The sequence below is a fragment of the Ostrea edulis genome, chromosome 5 (assembly GCF_947568905.1).
Source record: "Ostrea edulis chromosome 5, xbOstEdul1.1, whole genome shotgun sequence".
Taxonomy (NCBI): Eukaryota; Metazoa; Mollusca; class Bivalvia; order Ostreida; family Ostreidae; genus Ostrea; species Ostrea edulis.
This window is the reverse complement of record NC_079168.1, coordinates 4252276-4271664: the sequence shown is the minus strand read 5'-3', so window position 1 is coordinate 4271664 and position 19389 is coordinate 4252276. Positions and strand designations below refer to the sequence as shown.

At 35.4% G+C, this 19389-nt stretch overlaps 1 protein-coding gene across 2 annotated transcripts in view; it reads right to left on the bottom strand.

Moving 5' to 3' along the window:
• Window positions 1-19389, bottom strand: part of LOC125649395 (neuronal acetylcholine receptor subunit alpha-2-like) — a 73902-nt gene that overhangs the window by 27832 nt on the left and 26681 nt on the right. The gene's annotated exons all lie outside the window — the stretch shown is intronic.

Below are 19389 nucleotides of genomic sequence, written 5' to 3'. Positions count from 1 at the left end.
TGGAATACCTATGTAGTAAGTTTCATTGCATTGGAAAGAGTGATTTTTTTTTAATGATAATGCAAAGACTATAATTTGATTCTATTTGTCGTAATTATTCTTTTCATAAGATAAACCTAATATCCTTAGGTTGTTTCAAATGCAGCTCAAGTAAAGTTGTTGATATTTTTAATTGACTTCGTTTTGAACAAAAAAACAAATTTTAAAAAATAAAACAAAATGTATTTCTATTGTTGCGCAGTAGTGGTAATTCTCAAACACTAATATGGATTCAATCATTTCAAATCAAATTATTGAATAAAATAATGTAAAAAAAATATATATATATATATATATCGCTGACTGTTGTTGCATGGGATGAAAATTTAAATTACTCAACAATTACGGAGAAAAGTAAATTTAGAACTTGAAAATTCGGGAGAAAAAGTTTTGATAAATATTCTTAGCAGCCACAAACATCACCGAAATCGTCAACGCATAAAAAAATTAAGGTGTTCAACTTATTCCTAAAACAGAAAGTGACCAACCTATCCTCTAAAACAGAAAGTGACCAACTTATCTCCTAAAGCGGAAAGTGACCAACGTATCCCCTAAAACAGAAAGCGACCAACCTATCCCCCTAAAACAGAAAGCGACCAACCTATCTCCTCAAACAGAAAGTGATAAACCTATCCTCTAAAACAGAACGTGATCAACTTATCCTCTTAAACAGTAAGTCATCAATCTATCCCCTAAAACAGAAAGTGACCAACTTATCCCCTAAAATAGAAAGTGATCAATCTATCCCCTAAAACAGAAAGTGGTATGCTGCACCCCCAAGCCAACAAAAAACAAAATTCCAGTACTGATATGCATAAACTGGAAAAAATTAACATCTCTCAGATTTGATATAAAGTAATTAACAAAATCGGGAGCAGGAATACAGATCAAGCAGAAAGAATGGCAAAAATGTTAATTATGTTACATCTGAGTTATTTTAACCTCACATCTGTTATCGGCAATCAAACACATTAACACCGCAATTTGCGATCACATATCCTCCGAGTAGCTTAAATCGGAGAAATTCACTGCTGACATTATAGAGATTGGGGTTCTTATGAGCCGTATGCGAGAACTAATGGTAAATTGTAGTTCTAAGACTGAGTGAGTTGCTTTAACTTTTATTCGTTGAGATTAAGCAGTTCAGGACATATGTTTTGTATTATCGTAAATGATTTGCGCACTAGTACATGTATTTACATATGTACATGTATCAATGCTTTCCATTTCCCCGTATTAGGAGACTCAAGGATATACAGTTTTTGGTTTGGGCATATTTCTATTTGTTTGTCCGCAAAAACATAACTTGTGAGTAAATGTTGATAGGACTTTCCTATTCCACATGTGTTTTCCTTGTGACATGACCTTTCGTTTTAGCGAATATCACCTTGTGTTATTTATCAATCTAAAGTGTGCCAACGATAAAAGTGCATTTATGCTTTTTAATTCTAAACCGTATTTTATTATGATAAATCATGATAGGATCGGACAGCAGACACTGCCTATGCGAGTCCTCTCCGTAGAAGGTACAAGGTCATACAAACATTAGAATATATAAATACACAAAGGATAAAATGATTTGAACATTGCAATAACATTGGTACTTTATGAGATGGCAGCTTATAATATAATTCTACTATGATATTGTATGAAATTATCAAATAGTTTACACCGTAATGTGCAATTGGTAATCAATACAGTTGTAGATAATATAAACAGAAGACACAAAATAGCGAGAGAGAAAAGAAACATGAAAAGAAAGAAAATCGGATATTGGGTCTATGACAATAAAAAATGGTTCAACAAATATCTTTGTAGACGGAATAAATTCATGCAGAATTTTGAATACTGCAATATTTTGGTTGAATTTAAGATTACAGGGATAAGGGGGGGGGGGGTAATGGTAATTGCAAATTGCCAAAACTCTGGATTAGTTTCTGTCTTCGTAAATTGTATTTTGGACAATTCACGTAGGAATGAAATACAGATTCGGGAACATATCTACACATAAAATGTATCACATATTAGATTATCTCTCAGAAAATGATTAAATAGATCAGCATGTAAATTACTAGCATTATTTCGCAGTTGACACTGAGGCATATTTGCTTTTCGATGTCCATAACTATAACATGTCCTGGGTTCTGAGCAATAAAGTTTTTTTTAATTGCTATCTTAAATGCTATTAATGTAGGACGACTTCTAATTTCAAGAGATAAGCATTTCGTAGTTTTATAGTTGCGAAAATAAAGCTATTCATATATGACGCAGATTTAGCATGTATGCTTATTACAACCCTAACTGATTTGCTTTTGATATGGAGCTTGTGGAAAATTATCCCTTAGCAAAGAAGCTGAAATCATATAACGTAAAATTACTTATTTTCGTGAGGTCAATTGATTTTGGTTTGATAATATCATTCCTTGGTTTGTGTGTATAGAGAGTTGTTCTATATAAATACTCACCTGAATATATTGTGTTCATGACAGATTATTTTGAATTCGCGACAATCAATAACGAAGTTTTTCCTCCTACGAAAATTGTTATTTTTTACGGTACAGCACAGGTGTTACAATATTGCCTCGATAATTCTCTCGGCTTTGGGATTGATGTGAAACCCCTCATTGCTTATTTCTCGCTGTGACTCGTGTCTTCTTTTCTGGCATGTTTGACTATTTATGATAAGTTGTGCAGTTTTTCAGCTGTGATTTGTAAAGCCATAATATGTGGTATTCTTCCGTTCCGTTGTAGAATGCTGTCACATACATTTTATACGGCTCTGTTTTCTCACCATTGGCTATTTCATCTGATGAACATTATAATCACTATCATCCTCCTGTCATTTCGGATGCTATTAAGATTTATAACTGTTTTTAATAACGAGGTAAAATAGACATACGGTGTTTTACATCATTAATGGATATTGTATCAATAATGGTTACTACATACCTATTTCTATCGCGGTTGCCTAAAGGTTAGGGCGAATGTCTCGCAACCGGGAAGTTCGAATGCCATTCTCGATACCGACACAGAGTTAAACTCAAGACTTTTAACATAGGTAGTCATTGTTCCTTTTTCAAGCGTCCGACAGGGAAGTGGAGGCACTGGTGATGGCTTTAAAACCGAATGTTCTATGTCATAGTAGGCGTTGGCACTATAATGAGCTCTCATTGTTACAGCCTTGTATCATATAACTTCTAATTTTAAGAGATATATAGTTTTACAATTGAAGGAATCAAGCTATTCATATTATATGAAGCAGATTTAACAGGTATGTTAGTCTATGCACGTGTACAAAGTTGTGGCATTTCATCTATACTATTGACGTCTCTACACGAGGCAAAATTAGCAAATTGCACATAAAACAATATACCCTGTCCATACATTGGTTGTAAAATAATATAACCGGCACAAACATTGGACGTAAAACAATATACCCGATAGATACATTGACATAAAAATATACCCGTTACAAACATTGACATAAAAATATACCCGTTACAAACATTGACATAAAAATATACCCGTTACAAACATTGAACGTGAAACAATATACACAGTACAAACAATGGACGTAAAACAATATACCCGCTACAAACATTGACATAAAAAATATACCCGATACAAACATTGACATAAAACAATATACTCGATACAAACATTGACATAAAAATATACCCGTTACAAACATTGAACGTAAAACAATATACACAGTACAAACATTGTATATAAAACAATATACCCGGTACAAACAATGGACGTAAAACCATATAACCGGCACAAACATTGGACGTAAAACAATATACCCGGTACAAATATTGAACGTATTCAATATACCCGGTACAAACATTGGACATAAAGCAATATACCTGGTACGAACATTGCTCGTAATACAATATACCCGGTACAAATATTGAACGTATGCAATATACCCGGTACAAATATTGAACGTATTCAATATAACCGGTACAAACATTGACATAAAACAATATACCAAACATTTCTCGTAAAACAATACACCCGGTACAAACATATTCCATGACGCTGTTAGGGTTTGTCACTTGCATATTAGATGTTCATACATACTATATTATTCTTTAAAATGAGGTCAAGTTAAGAAAGAATTGACTTAATTTACAGTAACATAAAATGATAAACAATAAGAAGGAAGGAACTTTGCACTTTGTTGTCCACTGTCGTTGTTGTAAGCATAATTTTTGGTTTTTTAAAGCACACACTAAAAGTATGGTGTATGTTTCAAACTTTTCCATTCAGTCTGTCTCTTTACACATGACTGGCTTTAATGCGTGCGCAATATCCCTGTTATTTATTTCCTATACTATGTTGCTTGAATGAAAGCAATATCGCCATCGAAAAGAACGTTTGGTTTTTAAGAATCAATAGGGATCATGCTTTCAACTTCTATAACTATTGGTTTATTTCGCGTATCTGAAAATAATTCAAGGAAAACAAATATGTATATCTAAGTTCCAAGTGAATAGATGATTTTTCATCTCCTTTATCGAAATTGCAGATATTGTTTTGGAATATGTGTTATGGATTATACAAACACAAATTAGTTTAGGAAAAAGATATCTTTATTTCTTAAGTTCGATATCAACATAGAACTCTAAACTTATTTTCATAAATGATGCAAAATACCAAATAACACATATCGAAGAACAGATGTTAAAGATCAGAAAAACGTTGTTCAATACAAGTGGTTGTCCATTAATGCAATGATAAACACTGAATGAAAAGACAAGAAATCAAACTGACTAACTGCATGTCATTAGATTAACAACAAGCACTGATAAAGTTCTTAAAATAAAACGACACTTTATTTTTGTGTCTGGTTTATTGGAAATACACGTCGCGGTTTATTTGTAGATAGCACATGCAATGATGATGTATTTTCAATTAACAAGGAACATTCTTGTAAAATAGCAATTTACCAAACCGGTATCTTGCACATGGAATGAATTGCAGAAGAAGGCATTTTGCTGTTAGCAGTCCGTGCCAGTCTGCCTAGTTATCAGAGAAAAGTAAATATTTATGCAAAATATAGAAATGTGTCTAATCTATGAAACAACAAGGGTTACGTAACACAGCCCTTGTCTTTCGCGTTGCTTTCACTCGATTAAACTGCAGACATCTTTTTACTTTCATCATAAGCTTTTCTCAATGATTACATGAGACAATCCCAGAAACATTGAACCATCAAAAATTAAAACTTACAATGTAAACAGCAACGCAATTTCTTTCAAATAAAAAAAATTATAAAAAACAGCAGTCTCCAGAAAAAAATATATCAAGATCAATATCAATAGTTACGTCATAGTCTTGCAACACCTGGTATCGTCAATATCAAGGTCCAAATATCCACATTAATGGTAAAGTAATGCCTTACAAGATCTCGTAATGTAATTATCTTGTTGATATCAAGGTCACGTCTCCATATGAGTGAAAGAATCTCCAGCGGGACGTTAAACAATATACAACCAACCAATATCAAAATCAAAATGTTCTTACACCGTCTGGTGTTATTATCATTATCCAGGACAATAATCAATATCGATAACAAAAAATAAGGAACAGTGATCAATCTCATGACTCCTTTAAGGAATACAAAATTAAGAGTTGGGCAAACACGCACCCCTGGACATATCAGAGTTGGGATCAGGTGCCTAGGAGCCATCATGTCCTGGCATGATCTAATACAGGAATCTCCTAGAAAGTCCCAACAACATCAAAGAAACTTCTTTATATGCTGGACATTGATTTCTTTCATAACTTGACACAGGAATAATTACACCTAGAGGGAAAGGTGTCAGGTACAAATACGTGCATTATAAACAATTTCTGTACATCTATTTTATTCCCTTTTAGATAATTGATTGATAACGATTCCCTCCGAGAATCATCCACTGAAATAGAGGCGTCATCATCTACCAAATATCACACATTTCGAGCCCTGTGGGACGCTTTGAGACATTAGTTCATGTAGAGAGTTTTTTTAACATTATCAACGCCTATGGTTACATGATGCATTAGTTGTTTCATGGTTTATTGGATGTTTAAGTTTCATGGTTTATTGATTTTTTTAAAGTTTCATGGTCTATTGGATGTTTAAGTTTCATGGTCTATTGATTGTTTAAGTTTCATGGCCTATTGATTGTTTAAGTTTCATGGCCTATTGATTGTTTAAGTTTCATGGCCTATTGGTTGCTTTATGGTATTTTGGTCGTTTCATGGTGCATTGGTCGTTTCATGGTCTATTGGTTGTTTCATGGTCTATTGGTTATTCCGTGGTCTATTGGTTGTTTCATGGTATATTGGTTGCTTTACGGTGTATTGGTTGTTCCGTAGTCTATAGGTTGTTTCATGGTCTATTGGTTATTCCGTGGTCTACTTGTTGTTTCATGGTGCATTGGTCGTTTCATGGTCTATTGGTTGTTTCATGGTCTATTGGTTATTCCGTGGTCTATTGGTTGTTTCATGGTATATTGGTTGCTTTACGGTGTATTGGTTGTTCCGTAGTCTATAGGTTGTTTCATGGTCTATTGGTTGTTTCATGATATTCATCTGAAAGATCCGCGACTTTCACTTTTAATGATAAGCGTTTGGTAACAGATACTACTTACTGAATCGACTCAGATCTGTCGCGGCCAGTAATCGAACTTGGGTCTCCCGCATATGTATTGAAAGAAGCTGATAGAGTTATAATCAATTATTATATTCCGCGATGCATCTCACCTCATAACGGAACCTAACAACTCATATGTATATTTTCTTACTTCAACCATGTGCGTGTGCGATGACCCTTCTATACGTGTAATCAATCAAAGATTAATATTACTTTATCTGCAGATTTATCTGTAAACAGCCATGTGGTGGCCAATTCAAGCCAACATATCGGCACACCATAATCGTGTAAATAGTAAATATAACAAGACAAGAACATAGGAGAAAATACAGTATTCAGTCAATAGCTTCCCTGCTCAATCAGATGATCCCTTCAATATATATGCAGATCGACAGAGAATCCATCAATGCATAGTAACCAGATTTGACATGGAAGTCAAGTTTGATCCATTCGTACACATTTCCAACTACAGAGTTCGATAGAAAACAGAGAGGTCCGTGATGGAATTCTATTGTAATTTCAAGTTCATTAGCCTCCAATCTGATACCATGCTTCACTCCTTGTATGAAGTAAAACATACCTATTTTTCCCCCGAGACAAAGGGACGGGATATATCGTGGGGCTGTGGACCACTTGCCGTTTTTTTGATTAGCATACTAGAAGAATGGTCAAAATAGCCCAAACTTTGATTGGATAAAACAGGAACGATGAAACTTGTAGTTCGGTCAGCGACGCACTTTGGCGGTAATGAAGTGGCGTAGAAATGCTTTAGTTCTCTATTTGCACATGAAACAATTTCTAACAGTGACCCGGTTACAACTGAATTGATATCCTCCACTTCAGACAATCCCTGACAGCAACAATGGGGAATTATGTTGTAACTCTTTACAAACGGAAACATTTGTCATTTGAAAGACATCATCAGCCGAAATGACAAAATTTAATATGAAAACCATAATTTGATTTAAATGTATGCAATTACTTTCTCTCCTTGTTACTTCATCGACATGTTTTTGAATCGCACATGCCTTTTAAGTTATGATTTGTGGTAAGAAAGTAGACTATATTACAGCAGACGTTCATTTACATTGGGAATTAAGCTATGGAAACCCATCAGTGTGGCCTTATAAGTTATATTCATGAACACGATTCATGTTTGCCTTACTCTCTATTTTGTATTGCTTATGAGATTTAAGAGATTGATCACTATTCGTTATCTTCACCTTTCATGATTATGATAAATTGATCATGTTTATACAAAAAGAAATAAATACATATGCAAAATAAAATAAGTCTATGAATCTACAGAAGGAATATTGTGCCTAATGGTGTAAAAATATTTTAGCTGTAATACATTATGTCTTATTTCAGTCATACTTTAATTACATATTCTGACTGACATAATATGGTGACCGCGGGGTTACAGATTACTATTATGTTTTAATATTCTAAAGAATGAGTAATAATTGAATAAAATGAAATGAGAGAGAATCTTTACAATGTTGAGATAAGGAATGGACAGGGAAGCTCATACTATTCGTAGAAATATCTCCAGCTTTCTATTCATAAACCGTACTATGGTTTTAATATACTGTGTTCGTTTCTTTTTGGATACAAATATTGGTTTTACAAGAAAAGCGATTTTATTATGAATATATGTATGCTGGCACGAACGGTCTCTCGTATTAAGCAGAGAAGCGCGAGTTGCATACTTCATTTTGTATGCAGTTTTTCCCCCGTTTTATCTGTTAGATAAAATTTATCAGTTAGTGACTTCGTGCTTCACCCACGCCGTTATAATTGATTACACAGGTGGGTTTTTTGCTAGAGCGACGACGCCTTGTTTCCCGTCATTGAAAGATATGACATAATATTTCCGAATTGAAAAAAAAAAGTTTTCGGAGATAAACTTTAAGTATTTAACCATTACTAAATCATGAAAACAAATGTAAAATTTTGTTTTGACATTTCGAGATTCTAGACGATAGAATAAAACATAATATTTACATTTATCAATTCATTGTCAGTAGTAAGCCTGTGCAGATTCAATGTAGTTTGATCTTTCAGTAAATGCACCGAGCATCCAAATTGGCTTAAAAACTTCTACATATATTTATGTAAATTACAAAATATAAGAATGAGGAATCTATGTCGTTTCTTTATATATGATTATATACCTGGATTAAAATGACAAATTAAAAAAAGTTAAACCTTAGCAGTATAAAGATTATATTAGACATTTCTTGTAATGAATACAGATACATTTTTTCATTATTTTTTGTGGATAGCGTGAACACTGTCATAGGGTGGGGTTAACATGATCATGCATACATCATTGAAAGTATCTTAGAAAAGATTCCCCTTTACTTCTGGACACAAAGAAAGCAAACTATTGGTGCGGTTACAATGAACTATGAGTCGTTTACCAAAACTATGCAATTTATGACTCCTGGGTCCACGGTTCAGACCCTAGAGTGGGGCTACGTCGGTCAAATATTGAAAAGACAGTTATCTTAGAGAATCTTCTTTAGTTATGGACATCAAACCGTTGGCTTGATTATAATGCGCAATGAGGTCTATATCAAAAGTGTGAAATACATGTACACGGCCTCTGGATTGACCCCAGGGTGGAGCTAATCAGTCATACATAAAAAATGTAAATGTATATTAGCAAATATTTACTTCTGGACATCAAAGAGGCAAAATGTTTGCATGATTATAATGAGCATTGCGCGCTCTACCGAAAACTGTGAAATTCATTACCCCTGGGTTCTGGCCTTAAGGTGGGGCTAAGTTGCTCAAATATTGAAAATACATTTAATATCTTACACAATCGTCTTCTTTACATCTGGACGAACATTACTCCTCGACATCAAACAGTATGATTATAATGCGCCCTCCGAAACTTTGCCCTAATAGATCTCGAATAAAAAATCACATTTGGCTGTGATATGATAAAACTTACTCTCCTTTAAAAGAATTCTAAATCATATTGATTGTGTGTGGTAGTTCTACAAACAAATAAATCATCTAGTATACAAAACATAAAAAAAAGTATATAAAGCACATCCCGTCTGTAACACAATGGTTTTTAAAGATCGTTAAGGCCCCTTGTTCAATAAACGTTTCTTTCATGTTTATAAATAATAAACACATATTTTAGTTATATTCTTGGCGTCTTGTGGGTCCCAAAAATTGAAAAGTAAAAACAAAATGCATAAAATATTTTCCTCAAATTGTGTTTACAAGGCCGGCTATTTCATTCATTGTATAAAGATTATTACCGTGTGTGCAATTTGCGGTTTCTCTTTAATTATATTCCTATTATAATTATACTTTTATATTTACCAATCATGAGATAATTTATAGACGCAACTAAAAATTCCATGTGTAAATTCACTCATAATTTGGTAGAAGAATGTCTTTGATCAATGTGTACGGTACTATTTTCAGAGAACGTTATGCGGCGTCTGTGAGGCGATTTCCGAGATCACAGCACAAAGCGAGTCTGCAACAGAAATAGTTGGTATGAATTACTCCGCATCGACCGGCTTACCGTGGGTATTGTAGACTTTTTCTCCACAAAGATATTGGATAAATGATACCAAATCCATTCAGCATGTGGTACGCCGCGTGCACTCTTCATCATTTTGCGAATTGTGTAATTATATATTGTAGTTTGAATTAAATTTAGGTAAAGGAAATATGAGAATAAAATAACCTTGTTTCAGAGAATCTTATTAACGAGAGTGTCCCTTTAAAGGTGTGGACCCATAGTTGTACATTTCTGATTACCTATTTAAGTGAAATTTACCGGGTGGTAGTAAATAAAACAATTACACTCATATTGGCAATTTTCTATTTATTGCCGGTAAATTCAACATTGGCGGTCTAGCATGGTATGGAATGAACGCATTCATGTATTCGAGGTAGATACCTCTTTTTAACAACACATACTTGTTTGATGATGACATGTCATTCATAATGGACAATGTTTAATAATCTTTGTATGTTGCGTCATACAAGTTATTCTAAATATACATACTAATTTTGACTACAGATTACTCCGTTCACCTGATCAAACTATAGGGCTCACAGGGGATGCTTACTTCTCCTCGTCACCTGATCCCACCTCTGGTATATCCAGGGGTCCGTGTTTGCCATACTCTTAATTTTATATTCTTTATAGGAATTATGTGATTGATCACTGTTCGTTGTCCTCACTTTATTGTCTGGGACAGACTTTGTGGCTGTGTTCATATCACGTACCTGTGATCATACAGTTATTCATTGATTTCTTTTTCATTTCAAGTTTAATGTCCCTATCATCTTTGACGAAAAGAAAATTTACATGATATGGTATATATAACCTTAATACGATATAACTAATTTGGACCCGTCTTAGAGTCAAAACTCTGGGTTTGCGAAACGCACAATGTTTGGTACATCCTTTTCCTAAATATGCATTTAGTTTTCATACCGTATCAGCAAAATTAAAGAAGTCTTTCAAATGATAAAGACAATAATCACTATACTTTTGGCCCACCCTGTAACCACAATCCTTACCCCATGGGGTCATGAAGTTGACAAGTTTGGTAAAAGACTAACTACTCCTACATCCCGGGGATCATGGAATTTACTATTTTTGTAGTTGCTCTACATATATGTAAATCACTATGCATTTAGTTTTTCTTACAGATTTTTAAGGATTATAAGGAAGATTTTTGAAAAATTGTTTATTTTTGGCAGTTTTAGCCCCGTATGTAATTTATGTCCTACTTGTCCCAAAGATGTTTCATGTCAAATTTGAAAAGAATTGTAATACTAGTTATCAAAACGTTAAAAATGTTCAATTGTTAGCGCACGACGGACGACGACGGACGTTGACCAATTGTAATAGCTAGGTAAGCTAAGTTTACTTGGCAGGGAACATATTCATACGCACAATGTTCACAGCTGCGGCGCATTCACGAGGAAATGGATATCATTACAATTTGTAAATATATCAAAGGCAAAAACATTGAAAATGTAAATATTATACTTTAATCCAGATGCAAATACAGCATGAATTATTTCAAGCTATAAATGATGTTGAACGATTGCCTTTCGAAACAATATCAATAAGAACGCCCTTCGTGTTATCTATATTCATTCATAATGCACTAATGCAGCTGTATGTATCATCTTGTTTTGAAAACAGCATCACTGGTATACTTAGTGAAAAAACCTCATTTCAAGCGTAGGTCAAGATCTTTTGCATTGACATTGGTACTTCAGTACTACACACTTTGAAAATTATGTTATGGCACAATTTACGTAAATAGCTTAAGTAAAGCTCTATAGTAGGAGAACAAGAGGCCTCTAATTGAAATACTCAATATTTATTGCTTAAACGAATTCGTAGATGATACCTCACACTAAACGGGATATTAGAAAGACAATTAGCAAACTCACAAGAGCAGAAAAGCCGACGGGTTTCTGAGCAGGTGTGCATGTACACTAACAGCACTGAAGAAACACGCTACAAGCACCGATTCTGCAATACCTTAAAGTTTCTTAATTCACATGCGAATGCCGAGGGAGCAGGGAGCTCGAACACATCTACTTTGTAAACATATTGTTCTTACATTCTTTGCATTATTATCATCACTGATCTTATTTAATTTTTTTAAATTCTCGTTGGTGGTATACACGTATATTAGAAATCTGCAATACGTACGGCGATCTACATGTACTAAACAGGTATTGATTGCTAGTACTGCGAACTATCAGACGGGTGTTGATTGCTAGTACGGCGAACTATAGGACAGGTATTGATTGGTAGTACGGCGAGATATAGGACAGGTACCGATTGCTAGTACGGCGAGATATAGGACAGATATTGATTGGTAGTACGGCGAGCTATATAGGACAGATATTGATTGTTAGTACTGCGAACTCTCAGACAGGTATTGATTGCTAGTACGGCGAGATATAGGACAGGTATCGATTAGTAGTGCGGCGAGCTATTGAACAGGTATCGATTAGTAGTGCGGCGAGCTATAGGACAGATATTGATTGCTAGTACGGCGAACTATCAGACTGGTATTGATTGCTAGTACGGCGAGCTATAGAACAGGTATTGATTACTAGTACTGCGAGCTATAGGACAGATATTGATTGCTAGTACGGCGAGATATAGGACAGATACATATGTATTGATTACTAGTACGGCGAGATATAGGACAGATATTGATTGCTAGTACGGCGAGATATAGGACAGATATTGATTGCTAGTACGGCGAGATATAGGACAGATATTGATTGGTAGTACGGCGAGATATAGAACAGTTATTGATTACTAGTACGGCGAGATATAGGACAGGTATCGATTGGTAGTACGGCGAGATATAGGAAGGTATCAATTGCTAGTACGGCGAGATATAGGAAGGTATCGATTGCTAGTACGGCGAGATATAGGACAGGTATTGATTGGTAGTACGGCGAGATATAGAACAGGTATTGATTGCTAGTACGGCGAACTATAGGACAGATATTGATTACTAGTACGGCGAGATATAGGACAGGTATTGATTGCTAGTACGGCGAGATATAGAACAGATATTGATTACTAGTACGGCGAGCTATAGGACAGATATTGATTGCTAGTACGGCGAACTATAGGACAGATATTGATTGCTAGTACGGCGAGCTATAGGAAGATATTGATTACTAGTACGGCGAGATATAGGACAGATATTGATTACTAGTACTGCGAGATATAGGACAGATATTGATTACTAGTACTGCGAGATATAGGACAGATATTGATTACTAGTACTGCGAGATATAGGAAGATATTGATTGGTAGTACGGCGAACTATAGGACAGATATTGATTGGTAGTACGGCGAGCTATAGAACAGGTATTGATTACTAGTACGGCGAACTATAGGACAGGTATTGATTACTAGTACTGCGAGATATAGGAAGATATTGATTGCTAGTACGGCGAGATATAGGACAGATATTGATTGCTAGTACTGCGAGATATAGGAAGATATTGATTGCTAGTACGGCGAGATATAGGACAGATATTGATTGCTAGTACGGCGAGATATAGGACAGATATTGATTACTAGTACGGCGAGATATAGGACAGATATTGATTACTAGTACTGCGAGATATAGGACAGATATTGATTACTAGTACTGCGAGATATAGGAAGATATTGATTGCTAGTACGGCGAGATATAGGACAGATATTGATTGCTAGTACGGCGAGATATAGGACAGATATTGATTGCTAGTACGGCGAACTATCAGACTGGTATTGATTGGTAGTACGGCGAACTATAGGACAGATATTGATTGCTAGTACGGCGAGATATAGGACAGATATTGATTACTAGTACGGCGAGATATAGGACAGGTATTGATTACTAGTACGGCGAACTATAGGACAGATATTGATTGCTAGTACGGCGAGATATAGGACAGATATTGATTACTAGTACGGCGAGATATAGGACAGATATTGATTACTAGTACTGCGAGATATAGGACAGATATTGATTACTAGTACGGCGAGATATAGGACAGATACATATGTATTGATTACTAGTACGGCGAGATATAGGACAGGTATCGATTGCTAGTACGGCGAGATATAGGACAGATATTGATTGCTAGTACGGCGAGATATAGGACAGATATTGATTGCTAGTACGGCGAACTATCAGACTGGTATTGATTGGTAGTACGGCGAGATATAGGACAGATATTGATTGGTAGTACGGCGAGATATAGGACAGATATTGATTACTAGTACGGCGAGATATAGAACAGGTATTGATTACTAGTACGGCGAGATATAGGACAGGTATCGATTGGTAGTACGGCGAGATATAGGACAGATATTGATTGCTAGTACGGCGAGATATAGGACAGGTATTGATTGCTAGTACGGTGAGCTATAGAACAGGTATTGATTACTAGTACGGCGAGATATAGGACAGGTATCGATTGCTAGTACGGCGAGATATAGGACAGATATTGATTGCTAGTACGGCGAACTATCAGACTGGTATTGATTGGTAGTACGGCGAACTATAGGACAGATATTGATTGCTAGTACGGCGAGCTATAGGAAGATATTGATTGCTAGTACGGCGAGATATAGGACAGATATTGATTACTAGTACGGCGAACTATAGGACAGATATTGATTACTAGTACTGCGAGATATAGGACAGATATTGATTGCTAGTACGGCGAGATATAGGACAGGTATTGATTGGTAGTACGGCGAGCTATAGGAAGATATTGATTGCTAGTACGGCGAGATATAGGACAGGTATTGATTGGTAGTACGGCGAGATATAGGACAGGTATTGATTACTAGTACGGCGAGATATAGGACAGATATTGATTGCTAGTACGGCGAGCTATCAGACGGGTATTGATTGGTAGTACGGCGAGCTATAGAACAGGTATTGATTGCTAGTACGGCGAGATATAGGAAGATATTGATTGCTAGTACTGCGAGATATAGGACAGGTATTGATTACTAGTACGGCGAGATATAGGACAGATATTGATTGCTAGTACGGCGAGCTATAGGAAGGTATTGATTACTAGTACGGCGAGATATAGGACAGATATTGATTACTAGTACTGCGAGATATAGGACAGATATTGATTACTAGTACTGCGAGATATAGGACAGATATTGATTGCTAGTACTGCGAGCTATAGGAAGATATTGATTACTAGTACGGCGAGATATAGGACAGATATTGATTACTAGTACTGCGAGATATAGGACAGATATTGATTACTAGTACTGCGAGATATAGGACAGATATTGATTGCTAGTACGGCGAGCTATAGGAAGATATTGATTACTAGTACGGCGAGATATAGGACAGATATTGATTACTAGTACTGCGAGATATAGGACAGATATTGATTACTAGTACTGCGAGATATAGGACAGATATTGATTACTAGTACTGCGAGATATAGGACAGATATTGATTACTAGTACTGCGAGATATAGGACAGATATTGATTACTAGTACTGCGAGATATAGGACAGATATTGATTACTAGTACTGCGAGATATAGGACAGATATTGATTGCTAGTACGGCGAGCTATAGGAAGATATTGATTACTAGTACGGCGAGATATAGGACAGATATTGATTACTAGTACTGCGAGATATAGGACAGATATTGATTACTAGTACTGCGAGATATAGGACAGATATTGATTACTAGTACTGCGAGATATAGGACAGATATTGATTGCTAGTACGGCGAGCTATAGGAAGATATTGATTACTAGTACGGCGAGATATAGGACAGATATTGATTACTAGTACTGCGAGATATAGGACAGATATTGATTACTAGTACTGCGAGATATAGGACAGATATTGATTACTAGTACTGCGAGCTATAGAACAGATATTGATTGCTAGTACGGCGAGATATAGGACAGATATTGATTGCTAGTACTGCGAGATATAGGACAGATATTGATTACTAGTACTGCGAGATATAGGACAGATATTGATTACTAGTACGGCGAGCTATAGGAAGGTATTGATTGCTAGTACGGCGAGATATAGAACAGATATTGATTACTAGTACTGCGAGCTATAGGAAGATATTGATTACTAGTACTGCGAGATATAGGACAGATATCGATTACTAGTACGGCGAGCTGTATGACAGGTACTAATGATATTTGAAATTATATATTGGTATTAAAAGGGTATTGCTCTATCAAATGTAAGGGGAAACGTTGGCTTTCTAATGCATTTTTATATAGGAGTGACGTTAATGAATTATTCGAAATGTGGCGTTCATTATCCGACTTGGAGAATATATGATTAAATAGGAAATTAGCTTGACTACTTTGTAATCCGATCGAGTTAATTTGCACAATTTGATTAAAATACACGTATATAACTTTTGTAGCTTTGATATAAGATATACACGAGTTTTTGTATTCGTAGAGGATTATCCAATTAGTGTGGCATATATATAGCTTTAATTTTTTTCAATGCAGTCTAAAAAATCCGTTGTTCAAGAGAATGAAGATGAAATCATGATCTTTATTCAAAATAAATAGACGCACAGAGAAGTAGGAATTCTAACATTCAAATGGAAGTTTTTCCAATTGATGCAAACATAGATAAGTTATCAATAAGCGATCGAGGTATACTATTCAAGAACACAAATACAATCTCCTTTTTATGACAGAGATAACAAAGCATTCCAAAGAATGTTTTAGGATTAGTAGTTTACACAAATAAGTTTTATGTCGAAAATCTACTTCACTTTGACTAAGGAACATTGATTACGAAATGGGCACAGTCATAAAACGAAAGGCGGGCTTTCAAGGACGCAATTGTTGCACTTTTAAAATAGGACCTGCATCGATAGAATTTGAACTATTCCACTCAAATACCACGCTAGCAAACTCTTCCTCTATGACATGTGCTTTACACTCAGACAAAATCCGGAGACGTCATCTTCTCAATGCCAAGATAAACAAAACACTACTAGATACAATTGAAATCTGTAATCAAAGATGTACTTCTGTTTGGAATAAGCAGTCATATTAACCCTACCAGAAGATGAGAGGAGACGCGGAGAGACTGATTGGCCAGTAAAGATGTATCACATCTGTATCAATAAATTAAGGTCAATCAAGCAAAGCATGGATGCTGAGATTTGTAAAAGAAATATAATGATAGTAATTCATCTGTCCGACAGCTTGGTTGCACATTCAGTTATGCACATCCAGTGCAATTAACACCCCATGGCTTCGCTAACTATGCTAAGATTTCTTTAATATCTTCAAAAGTATTGCGCATTTCGAAATTCTATCATATGGTCATTATAACGATCTAATTTGTTGATACAAGCTATCACTGGGTCGAAAAGTCTGGCATGTTTCACACCATTTATTATGCCGTTCTTTACACACTGATTCTGACTGCAGATTATTCCGTTTACCTGATTGAAATATAGGGTTCACGGTCAACAGGGGATGCTTACTCCTCCTAAGCACCTGCCCCACCTTCAATATGTTCAGGAGCACGTGTTTGACTCTACCCTATTCTTTTTTGTCATTCTTTATACGAGTTTTGAGATTGATCACTGTGTGTTATCTTCAATTCTTCATTTTAACTACGTGCATAGGTAAATTCTTACGTTTAAAACGACAGACAGAAACCTAGTGTATTTAGTTCGTTAATCCACGGACTCGGAGACTATTAAATGTGTACGGTGAAGACAATGAGATGTTCAAAAATCAACTAAATATCATAATACAGCTGATTTATGTCACAGAGTGCACGTATTGTTTGATAGAAAACCGATTTCTCGGAGGGTGTTTATCAGGAAGAGAATCAGCTTTTTATGTTTGCCGAACTTTGATAATATTTAGCAAGGAAAGCGCAATCTACAAAATGCTTTGTTGAATGGCAAATGTGCATGTGGGCGGGCATCAATAACTCGGTTTCACGATGATAGCTCAAACATCTAACATTCGATTAAAGTAACATGGATATTAATTCTTTTTGGTTTTGAGGTCAAAGTATAAGCTGTGGTAGAAATGTGTTGATATCCTCTGAATTAAAGCTGCAGCTCGGTTAGTGCACCTCAGGTGTCGGTGATTTTTGTGGCTATTATCAGAAACCTTGAGCTTTAAAGTTCCCCTGGGAGGAACTACATTAAGATGAATTCTGGCAAAATACGTAGGGAAACTATGCTTTGTTGTTTTATTTAAGTTCATTGACTGCTTAGAAAGTTCCATGTATCCACAATTCCAGTGAAACAAATCGTGGGAATACTTTATTACGACATTCGGTCTGTACAGTAGACCTGCCTCCAACTTTATAAAAAAAAAAATGCGATTTCATTACCTATTCTGGTGCCTACATTAACATTTAAATCAATGTTTAATAAATGTAGAAATCGGTATATCTTCAATTTTAGATTTTTATATTCAAGAAAAGTGTTAACCCATCCTGTCTACCAACAGTCCTCAAATGCGCATCCTTAACTAAGAACATACATATATAGCGAGAGTAATGTTCTCCAATTCATAGCCTCGAGTAAATATGTTCAACGATAGAGAGTTTTCCAATTTACATCTGAACTGGTATATCCAGCAATAGAATTTTTCCCATTTACAGTCTGACCCATCTTGTATTTATATTGTATATGTGCCTATTCCTAAATAAATAGACTAAAATATATACTGGTATATACAATGGTTGTAAATCCTTCCAATAACAGTCGGACCATAATAACAGCATGAAACAATGCAACAAAGGATAATATTCCCTAAAAGTTAGATCTTCAACTAAGTGTATCAACAAATCATTTAATTTAGAAACTCAACTCTATCCCGACCCAATACATCCGACTGTAGTATGTTATCCAATCAGCAATCCTGAACCCATACATCCGACTGTAGTATGTTATCCAATCAGCAATCCCAACCCAATAAATCCGACTGTAGTATGTTATCCAATCAACTCTCCCGACCCAATACATCCGACTGTAGTATGTTATCCAATCAACTCTCCCGACCCAATACATCCGACTGTAGCTCATGTATGTTATCCAATCAACTCTCCCGACCCAATACATCCGACTGTAGCTCATGTATGTTATCCAATCAACTCTTCCGACCCAATAC